At 41.6% G+C, this 12,204-nt stretch overlaps 1 pseudogene; it reads right to left on the reverse strand.

The window, feature by feature from the left end:
• Positions 1 to 281: 281 nt before the first annotated feature.
• LOC145003517 (5S ribosomal RNA) lies at positions 282 to 399 on the reverse strand (annotated as a pseudogene).
• Positions 400 to 12,204: the final 11,805 nt, after the last annotated feature.

Genomic DNA, 12,204 nt, shown 5'->3' on the forward strand with positions numbered 1-12,204 from the left:
ATGGAATTCATGAATGCTACGGTTACCCCCACAGTCTTACAACACTTTCGTCACTACACAATTACAACCCGATGCCTTACCCTTAATCTGTCAATCCAAATATCCCGAGCACACATTCGACCGAACAAACGAACTGAACTCAATTAATGACTACAACCCTAACCTGATTTCCCAAATTCTGCTATCAATCACCGAGAAGACACGGTACACATGCTGGGGAGTTTTACCAAACTCCAGTGTAACACCCCCTATGGCACGTATCACAATATTGTCCGCTTTGGGCAACTCGGCACGTGGACTTCCCAGGGGGTCACCCATCCCGGTACTACTCCCGCCCGAGCACGCTTAACTGCAGAGTTCTTATGGGATCTGCTGCCCTCACGGCTTTAAAACGCGTTGTGATAAGGAAGGTATCCACACCCCTTTATAAGGAAATGTTTCGTTCTCCTTCCAAGCCGATGTGGGATCAGGTGCAACCCACCTTCACCCCCTGGGAAGTCCTCGTGCCGAGTGGCCCAAAGCGGACAATATTGTGATACGTGCCAGAGGGGGATGTTACAAATGGTATCAGAGCTAGGGCACGGGTCGATGTGTTCGACGGGGACGTCGAACCCTATAATGGGGGGTGAAGGTGGGTTGCACCTGATCCCACATCGGCTTGGAAGGAGAATGAAACATTTCCTTATAAAGGGGTGTGGATACCTTCCTTATCACAACGCGTTTTAAAGCCGTGAGGGCAGCAGATCCCATAAGAACTCTGCAGTTAAGCGTGCTCGGGCGGGAGTAGTACCGGGATGCGTGACCCCCTGGGAAGTCCTTGTGCCAAGTGGCCCAAAGCGGACAATATTGTGATACGTGCCAGTGGGGGGTGTTACATCCAGACTCACACAACCCTCAAAATAATCAGACACTTGGGCCGCCTTTCTCCCTAACAGAAATGCGAAACTTATCCCAGTTCCAAAACCGCTACTGCTTTTGAATCATGGGATAATTCTCCCCCACTTAGATTTGACTAAGTCTTCACAATACATGAAAGTTGGAGAATTCACAATCGTTCTCACTTTCCAACAATCGATCTGATGACATCCAACTCTTTCCAACTAGTGCTCCATTACCAGCCAATCCCAAGTGATCAAACACTTCTAAGAACTAGCTAAACACTTCATGAATCCCAATGAAACCGATAGTCCCTAATAGTTGAATGATCCCACACTCAAATGTTGAAGACCTAAAGATAGGTGCTCCAACTAATATATTAGCAACGAGCTACTTCACTTGGCGCTCTCATCCGCCAATCAATAACGGTTACTAAAACCATTGAATCCTGACAATGCTGAATAACCATCCTATGGGACCCTATCCGCAGAACTCCCACACAATACCCCTCTTCTCAAGGTGCTCTAAACAAATCTCCCGCTCTCGAGCTCTAGAAATCATATCATTCATGATCTTGCATCCCCGACTCACTCATTAGCTCAGTCATCCACAACTGAACTGCTATAGTTGAAGCAACCTCTGCCCTATACCGGGCTAGAAACTACTCCGAAGACATAGTCTACAATCCCAAAAGTGCAATAAATCGCACAATCAATCCTTACCGTCCGATACAAGAGATCTAAGGAGAATCGGATCTTAGCTCCTATGGGCAGGGATGGTAATCACATACTCCTCACAAGATATTCATGCCACATTAACCGACCTACGCTTACAACTGCTGAAATAATTTTGCCAACCCCTGCAACTAACTGACCCCGAGCTGGAATATAACCTGATCCTGGGATTCCAAGTTTGCTCACTCCTTCGAGCTAGAAAACTGAAAGGGCACAATCCTTGCCCTATAACACAACATTCCATTCCATCAATTAACCATTCTACTTCCATCTACAATACCCCAGCTGAACATAATCATCACTCCTTTCCGAAGTCCCCGTGAGTCACATTTCGGCCTCGAGCAAAACCCCCGAAGCCTTAAATCTAGAAACTCATGTGCCAGCCTCTCCCGCTCAACCCATGGAATGTAACGAATACGGACCATATCCCTAAACTAATCCAATGTAACTGCAGCTCTCTGCTCAACAGAATACGTCCAGTAACAAATGTCAGTGCAGGAAATCTTGACCAGCTCCTCCCCCTGCCGTCATTACAACTGTTGTAGCTGTTGCGGCAGCCGTCTCAACAAGGGATGCATAGCATTCATCGAAATAGTCAACCATGGCAGTCTTAACAGACACAAACATCTTCGGTAACTGTCCGCGGATAATCTCGATCACGTCCTCCCGAATGATCTCACTGAGATGATCCTATGACAATACGCCTATCCTGGCTGCCAGCTCCCGCTCCTGATCTAGTATCGATCTCAAAACATCTCATAACCACCGTTCAGATAATACAACAGAGAGATCTCAGATAATCTATATAATAACAGGGAACCAACTCCCAACTAATCCCTAGGGGTTGTGACTTCCTTGCTACGTATATAGGTCATGTGCTTTCGGTAGTACGGGCCCATACTACTTTCCACGCCTACCCATATATGTCTCAAGTTTCTTCACAAAGCCCTGACTATATACATAACATGGTGAGTGCTCAATCCTCACTCCTAGAGGAATGTTAAGTCTCTCATAACTGGCCAACCAGCCTCGTATAACCCAACCATCCACGAAACTTCCACCAACCCTGCAAAACTAGTGTATGCTAGCCATACAAAACACTGGACCCTATAGAATTTCGAATACATGACCCTACCCTAAGCCCTTCATCAAACAACAACAGGAAATAAGGCCAAACAAAACATTCACAGGCTATAAGATCTTAATTATGTACGGCTGTGATGCATTGTAACACCCGTGTTTCTGGGCTAAAAGCATTAATAAAGTTTTAATAGTCTAGGTCAACCTTTTTAACTCATTTTGAAGTAATAAGAGGAATTATGTGAATTATATGCTTATTTGCTTAATTATTATGATTTAATTAATTAATAATGAAAATAAACATTTAAAATAAATATTATAAAAAGCTACTATCTTTTAAGAAAGTTGTAGTGGCCGAAACTAGGATTCCGGAGATATAAAGAACGTCGAAATCCGAGTTATAACGAAGAAGTTATGACTTGTCGAAGTTTCGCAACAAAACCGGCACGGCACCGAGAAGCGTAAAAAGTGAATATTGCGATAAAGTTCTTTTTAGCCTTGACAATCTAAACTAAAGTCGTAGTATTCGTTAAACCGAGAAGTTCGATAAAAAGAACGCTCAAATCTGACTTTGTATGAGGAAGTTATCATTTTTCTAAGTTTTAGCTTAGCAGTAGACAACTAAATACTCGAATTTAAGATCGAGCGAAATTTAGCCGACACAACCTAAACGAGAATCGAAGGTCTCATCAATAGTAGTACAACGGTAAAAAGACTGACGAAAACGGACGTCGGATGAAGAAGTTATGAATTTTTAACAGATTTTCCTGTCCCGGTCTGTTAAAAATAATAATATTAAAATTAAATTCAAAATTAGCTGATGAAGTCTAAACGAAAGTTATAGAGCATGATCTTAGCTACGCGTGCATATAAAGAAGATCAAAAACAGAGTCCGTATGAGAAAGTTATGAATTTTAGAAGTTTTTGGCACATTTTTCAATAATTTTCGCATGAACAGTAACCGGACACGTCATCAAGACCGAAGCTGCTGCGTCACCGAAGATGTGGCCGAATCCGGACCAGACGCATGTCGCAATTCCCTCGGACCGAAGCCTCGGCCAATCAGAAACCGCCTCGTGGCCGCCGCGTGTCCGAACCTCGCAGAGCCACGTCCGAGCCTCGTAGCCCGCCTCCGTGTCTCGCCTCGCTGCTGCCACGCGCCTCGTTCCCTCGCTGCCACCTCCTCCCTTCGTGACCGAGCCTCGCAAGCAGCTACGTGGAAGCTTCTCAACCACGGAGACCTCAGCCTCGCACCCTATAAATAGGGGGGCTGCGAGATCCCCCGACTACTTTTGAAAATTTGACATTTTTCACCCCTAAACTTATATTTTGACTATTTTGACTTTCCCCGAAGCCCCGGTATCATTTTTAAAGCCCGGAATACGTCCCGAAGTGCCCGAAAACCCAGAAAGTTTTTCTTTTCGGTTTTGAAGCTCCAACTCTCGTAGAGCCCGGTTTCTCAATAAAACTCCCGGTTTTATCAGAAACGATCATTTTAAGGAATGAATTGCTGCCCGATTATCATCAAATCAAGTGAGTGTATAGTCACTTTCATCTTACACATAGATATGAAGTATTTTCTATAAAATACGTGTTATGTGTAATTATATTGATTGTTTATTTGAGATGATTGTTGAATACAATGTTTTATACAAGTTATAAACTATATATGTATTTTATCTACAAATATGTTGGGTAGAACATCGGTAGACAAAAAAGTTGATGTGTGTTAAAATGATGAGACGCCTCGATGTTGTTGTTGTTCCAGTCATCTAGCGAAGTATGGATGACGACCACGGACTATTCTAGACAGTCCATTGGAACGCTGGCAGGCTCGCAACCTGTAGGTGTTGTGAACGATATGTTCACCGGTGTATTCCATCCCCCTCAGGGCTGCCTTTAGGACATTTATTGTTGAGGAAATCCCTTAGCAGTAGTGTCCATCCCGATGATAAAATCCTTAGACTAGGTCCCTTGTATAGGTGTTTAGGGACGTAAAGTGAGGATAACGGGAATGGGTAATCTGGGTTATTGTTGGTTGATGAAATTAATAAATTTATTGTTGATCGATGAAATTAATAAATTTATTATTATTTGTGGGTTGAAAACCCTATATGCTCACCAGGCTCCTAAGCCTGGCCCACTCAGCTTTCTGTTTTACAGGTAGTGGACTCAGAGCATAATTATGATGATGATGAGGGACTTTTGGATTATAGGCCATTAGTTGTAGATAACTGTTGTAAGGCTTATAATGTACTGTTTATACTTATGTACTATATCGAACATGATATCCCAAGTATTTTAATGAAATACATTTCTAAGGAAATGCTTTTGATAAATCTTTATCATATTATTGTTTTGGGACAAATTCCGCAATTCTCTTATTAAAAGGTTACTCTGATTTTGAAATAAAGTATAAACAAAACCGGTATTTTCTGGCTGTGAAATTGGGGATGTCACTGTTGGTATCAGAGTATTAGTTTAAGCGAACTAGGAATTTGTAGGATTTCTAGACTTAAACTTAGAATGCTAAGCAATGATTGTGAGGTGTGAGCACTAGTATATTTTAGGAAAGATGCCCAAAATGCTTTTATGTGCTAAATGTTATGTGTTTGCTATAAATGATATTATTGTTCGGATCTATGGTCTGTTGCCGACCGGATCTGGAAAACCTTATGTGTGTAGGATTCTAAGCGTATGATTACGATATTAGAACTAGCATGTAAACGTTTCGGAGTCTATAGTGAATAAAGATCTAAATTCGCCTTATTCGGTGTATAGATCAAGATGGAAAGGACCCGTAGTAGAAATGTAAACGCAAATGGGGATAGGAACCAACTCCCAATGGTTCAGCAAATACCAGTTGTTGAAGAAGTTGCACCTGAGCCAGTCACCATGCCTGGAGTTCAAGCCATAATTCAGGCTATGCTAGCTGAACAAAGGGAAGAAATGAGACGGATTCTCCACGAGAATAGGGACGAATCTACCATACATGTTGAACCGATGGAGCCAATTCCCGAGCAATCTGAGGAGGGGAACTACAGCCGCCAAGTGAATCAAATAGGAACTCAAGGTGAGCAAAGGAATGGCCCAGAAGGGAGAAACAACAAGGATGGGTGGATGTACAAAAATTTCTTGGGTGCGAAACCACCAAGTCTCTCAAGAAGCCCAAAGCCTGTTGAGATCATGGATTGGATCTCCGAGATGGAAAGGTGTTTGAAAGTTGCGACTGTAGTGAGAAGCAGAAGATTGTCTTCGCTGTGAGACAATAGAAAACTGGAGTCTTGAGCTTATGGAAGCTATTGGAAGATACAATGCCACGAAGAGAAGCTCTGAAAATGTCATGGGATGAGTTCTTGGAACAACTGAAGGTGCAGTACTGTTCAGAGATAGATCTGATTGATCTGAACAATGAGTTCCAAAATTTGAAAAAGGGGAAAATGAGCATCGATGACTATGTTGTTGCATTCACGGAAAAGATGAAGTTGTTTCCATACCTAGCGCCAACCGAACTTTCCAAAGTTGAGAAGTTCGCAAACGGACTACCGGCTGACTTTGGCCCAATAGTCAAGATGGCAACCACTCTGAAATTTGCCATTCGAGCATCTAAGAATGTGGAGACCCAACAAAAGGAAAGAGGTCTAGAAAGGGCTGAGGTTGGTGAGAAACGAAAGTTCGATGGATCCTCGAAATCCAACAAGAAGAGTAGATTCTCGAAGTCTGGTTTGAGAGGAGGAGGATCAAAAGCGAAGTGGTGTGACAAGTGTAAGAAGAAGCACTCTGGAAAGTGTGACGGAGGGGTCACTTGTTTTAAATGTGGAAAGCCTGGGCACTATGCCAACGAATTCACATTCACTAAGAAGGTTTGTTATGAGTGCAACGAGGAGGGGCACATTTCAAAAGATTGCCTAAAGAAGAAGGAGGCAGGAAGACCCAACATACCACCAAAGCCGAAGGCGAGAGCCTTCCAGATGACGCTTGAGGCTGCAAAGGAGGCAGCAGACGTCGCTTCAGGTACCTTTCTTGTAAATGGTTTGGCTGCAAACATACTATTTGATTTCGGAGCCAACTACTCCTTTGTGTAGCATAAATTTGGTGGGAAATTAGCATTACCTGTAGAAAAACTTGATAATGACCTGATTATAGAAGTCGCCAGTGGCAAATTCGTACTTGTTAGTAATCGTATTAGTAACATCGTCATTGACCTAAACGGAAACGAATTCCACAAAGAGCTATTACCCATAGAGTTAAATGGTTTTGACATCGTTTTGGGTATGGATTGGCTTAGCGCCAATGATGCTGAGATTCTTTGCAAGAAGAAGATTGTAAGGGTGAACCCACCCGGAAGAGAATCATTTATGGTGTACGGGGACAAACGCAGAGTGAATTATGGAATTATCTCCCTGATGAAAGCCAGGAAATGTTTGTCCAAAGGATGTACATCATACTTGGCATTCGTAATTGATGCTAAGAAGGAGAAGAAAGAGGTGCAGAATATACCGGTTGTCTGTGATTATCTAGAAGTCTTTCCCGAAGAACGTCCAGATTACCACCTGATAGGCAAGTGGAGTTTCGTATAGACTTGTTACCAGGAACAACACCGATAGCAAAGGCGCCTTACTGATTAGTACCGACGGAGATGAAGGAGCTCATGATGCAACTTCAGGAACTGTTGGACAGCGGTTTCATTCGACCTAGTTCCTCACCCTGGGGAGCTCCGGTGTTATTCGTAAAGAATAAAGATGGAAGCATGAGAATGTGTATTGATTACAGAGAGCTGAACAAAGCAACGATAAAGAACAAGTACCCGTTGCCAAGGATCGATGACCTGTTCGACCAGTTACAGGGTTCGAGCTATTTCTCGAAGATCGATCTTAGGTCGGGATACCATCAACTAAAGGTAAGAGCGCAGGATATCGAAAAGACTGCATTCAGAACAAGATATGGACACTATGAATTTTTGGTTATGTCGTTCGGGCTAACGAATGCTCCCACAACATTCATGGATTTGATGAACAGGGTTTGTAAACCATTCGTCGATAAATCCGTGATAGTGTTCATCGACGACATTCTCATCTACTCGAAAAACCAAGAGGAGCATGAAAAGCATCTACGTGAAGTGCTAGAAGTCCTGAAAAAGGAGAAGTTGTAAGCAAAGTTCTCCAAATGTGAATTATGGATTCAAGAAGTCCAATTCTTGGGTCATGTGATTAACCAAGAAGGAATAATGGTTGATCCTGCAAAGATTGAAGTTGTAATGAAGTGGGAACAACCAAAAAGTCCTACAGAGATTCGAAGCTTTTTAGGATTAGTTGGATATTACCGATGATTTATCCAAGGCTTTTCTTCGATAGTTGCTCCATTGACAGCCTTGGCCACAACGGAGCTACTTATACTTGGACTGAAAAGCATAAGGAAGCCTTTGAGAAGTTGAAGAAGAAATTATGTGAAGCACCAATTCTTTCTTTACCTGAAGGAGTTGAAGACTTTGCAGTCTATAGTGATGCATCTGGAGTTGGGTTAGGTTGTGTTCTGACCCAGCGAGATAAAGTGATAGCATATGCATCAAGACAACTGAAGGAGCATGAAAAGAACTACCCTACTCATGATTTGGAGTTGGCAGCGGTAGTTTTCGCTCTAAAAATATGGAGACATTACCTCTATGGTACAAAGTGCAAACTTTTCACTGATCATAAGAGTCTCCAGTATCTCTTTAATCAGAAGGAATTGAATATGAGGCAATGATGCTGGTTGGAATTACTCAAAGACTACGACTGTGAGATACTTTATCACCCTGGTAAAGCAAATGTTGTTGCTGATGCTCTTAGTCAGAAATTCAACCTTGAAAAGAAAAGGCCAAGAGCGTTGACAGTTGAGGTTGTGTCAAAAATTATGGAGAGTATAAAGAAAGCTCAGGAAGAAGCTTTAAAGAAGAATGACCGAAAAGAAGAACGTCTGGGCAAAACATTAGTATTTGGTACAAACAACCAAGACTTGAAGATATTCCAAGATAGGATTTGGGTACCTAAGACGGGAGGAGTAAGAGATGTTCTGATGGAAGAAGCTCACAAGACCATGTACTCGATTCATCCCGGCAATACGAAAATGTATAGGGATTTAAAACCCTATTACTGGTGGCCAACGATGAAGCTCGATGTTGCTAAGTATGTGGCCGAATGTGTGACATGTGCAAGAGTTAAGGCACAACATCAGAAACCATATGGGAGTTTAGAACCTTTACCTGTACCCATGGGTAAATGGGAAGACATCACCATGGATTTGTGACTAAACTACATAGAACAAAGAGCGGTCACGACATGATTTGGGTGGTCGTGGATCGTTTCACCAAGAGTGCACACTTCATAGCAGCCAATGAAAAAGTGTCTATGGATAAGCTTGCGAATGCTTACGTGAAGGAAATTGTGAGACTTCACATTGTTCCTCTAACAATTGTATCATATCGTGATAGTCGTTTCACGTCATGATTTTGGAAAATTCTACAAGAGGAAATGGGTACCAAGTTGTGTTTAAGTACAGCTTACCATCCACAAACTGATGGTCAGAGCGAAAGAACAATACAAACAATTGAAGATATGTTGAGAGCATGTACCATGGAATTCCAAGGTAACTGGTATGAACATTTACCTTTAGTAGAATTTTCCTACAACAATAGTTTCCACTCGAGCATAAAGATGGCACCTTATCACGCTTTGTATGGACAGAAGTGTCGTACGCCATCTTGTTGGCTTGAAGCTAGAGAAAAGGAGTTTATGGGACCTGAGATAGTCCATCAGACTGCTGAAAAGTTGAAAATGATTAAGGAAAGGATGTTAGCAACTCAGGATCATCAAAAGAGCTATGCTGACAAGAAAAGAAAACCGATAACATTCGAAGTTGGTGATTCGGTTTTGCTTAAAGTCTCGTCGTAGAAGGGACTTATAAGATTTGGTAAAAGGGGAAAGTTGAGTCCAAGGTTTATTGGACCATTTAAAGTTCTTCAGAGGATTGGGAATCAAGCTTACAAGCTAAAACTACCAGAAGAACTAGATGGTATTCATAACACTTTCCATGTGTGTTATTTAAGGAAGTTCACAGGAGATGTTCCCGACATAATTCCAATATCTGAGTTAAGACTGGATGAAAGCAAGAGGTTAATCGAAGAACCAGAGGCAATCGTTGACCGTAAGACTAAAAAGTTATGACGCAAGATGGTCGATTTAGTGCTTGTGCAATGGAAACATACGGATGGACCAAATCTCACCTGGGAAACGGAGAGTGACATGATGAGTCGCTACCCGTATTTGTTTGTTGATGTGTGATTCCGGGGACGGAATCATCTTAAGGGGGGGAGAATTATAACGCCCGTGTTTTGGGGCTAAAAGCATTAATAAAGTTGTAATAGTCTAGGTCAACCTTTTTAACTCATTTTGAAGTAATAAGAGGAATTATGTGAGTATTATGTGAATTATATGCTTATTTGCTTAATTATTATGATTTAATTAATTAATAATGAAAATAAACATTTAAAATAAATATTATAAAAAGCTACTATCTTTTAAGAAAGTTGTAGTGGCCGAAACTAGGATTCCGGAGATATAAAGAACGTTGAAATCCGAGTTATAACGAAGAAGTTATGACTTGTCGAAGTTTCGCAACAAAACCAGCACGGCACCGAGAAGCGTAAAAAGTGAATATTGCGATAAAGTTCTTTTTAGCCTTGACAATCTAAACTAAAGTCGTAGTATTCGTTAAACCGAGAAGTTCGATAAAAAGAACGCCCAAATCTGACTTCGTATGAGGAAGTTATCATTTTTCTAAGTTTTAGCTTAGCAGTAGACAGCTAAATACTCGAATTTAAGATCGAGCAAAATTTAGCCGACACAACCTAAACGAGAATCGAAGGTCTCGTCAATAGTAGTACAACGGTAAAAAGACTGACGAAAACAGACGTCGGATGAAGAAGTTATGAATTTTTAACGGAATTTCCTATCCCGGTTTGTTAAAAATAATAATATTAAAATTAAAGTAAAAATTATCCGATGAAGTCTAAACGAAAGTTGTAGAGCATGATTTTAGCTACACGTTCATATAAAGAACGTCAAAAACGGAGTCCGTATGAGAAAGTTATGGATTTTAGAAGTTTTTGGCACATTTTTCGATAATTTTCGAAGGAACAGTAACCGGACACGTCATCAAGGCCGAAGCTGCTGCATCACCGAAGATGTGGCCGAATCTGGACCAGACGCGTGTTGCAATTCCCTCAGACCGAAGCCTCGGCCAATCAGAACCCGCCTCGTGTCCGAACCTCGCAGAGCCACATCCGAGCCTCGTAGCCCGCCTCCGTGTCTCGCCTCGCTGCTGCCACGCGCCTCATTCCCTCGCTACCACCTCCTCCCTTCGTGACCGAGCCTTGCAAGCAGCTACGTGGAAGCTTCTCAACCACGGAGACCTCGGCCTCGCACCCTATAAATAGGGGGGCTGCGAGATCTCCTGACTACTTTTGAAAATTTAACAATTTTCACCCCTAGACTTATATTTTGACTATTTTGACTTTCCCCGAAGCCCCAGTATCATTTTTAAAGCCCGGAATACGTCCCGAAGTGCCAGAAAACCCGGAAAATTTTATCTTTTCAATTTTGAAGCTCCAACTCTCGCAGAGCCCAGATTCTCAATAAAACTCCCGGTTTTATCAGATCATTTTAAGGAACGAATTGTTGCCCGATTATCATCAAATAAAGTGAGTGTATAATCACTTTCATCTTACACATAGATATGAAGTATTTTTAGTAAAATATGTGTTATGTGTAATTATATTGATTGTTTATTTAAGATGATTGTTGAATACAATGTTTTATACAAGTTATAAACTATATATGTATTTTATCTACAAATATGTTGGGTAGAACATGGGTAGACAAAATAGTTGATGTGTGTTAAAATGATGAGAGGCCTCGATGTTGTTGTTGTTCCAGTCGTCTAGCAGAGTATGGATGACGACCACGGACTCTTCTAGACAGTTCAGTGGAACACTGGCAGGCTCGCAACTTGTAGGTGTTGTGAACGATGTGTTAACCGGTGTACTCCATCCCCCTCATGGTTGCCTTTAGGACATTTATTGTTAAGGAAACCCCTTTGCAGTAGTGTCCATCCCGATGATAAAATCCTTAGACTAGGTCCCTTGTATAGGTGTTTAAGGACGTAAAGTGAGGATAACGGGAATGGGTAATCAGGGTTATTGTTGGTTGATGAAATTAATAAATTTATTGTTGATCGATGAAATTAATAAATTTATTATTATTTGTGGGATGAAAACCCTATATGCTCACCAGTCTCCCAAGCCTGACCCACTCAGCTTTCTGTTTTACAGGTAGTGGACTCAGAACATAATTATGATGATGATGAGGGACTTTTGGATTATAGGCCATTAGTTGTAAATAACTGTTGTAAGGCTTATAATGTACTGTTTATACTTATGTACTGTATCGAACATGACATCCCAAGTCTTTTGATGAAA

This window comes from Lactuca saligna, chromosome 6 (assembly GCF_052625555.1).
Source record: "Lactuca saligna cultivar CGN05327 chromosome 6, ASM5262555v1, whole genome shotgun sequence".
In the NCBI taxonomy this organism is placed as follows: Eukaryota; Viridiplantae; Streptophyta; class Magnoliopsida; order Asterales; family Asteraceae; genus Lactuca; species Lactuca saligna.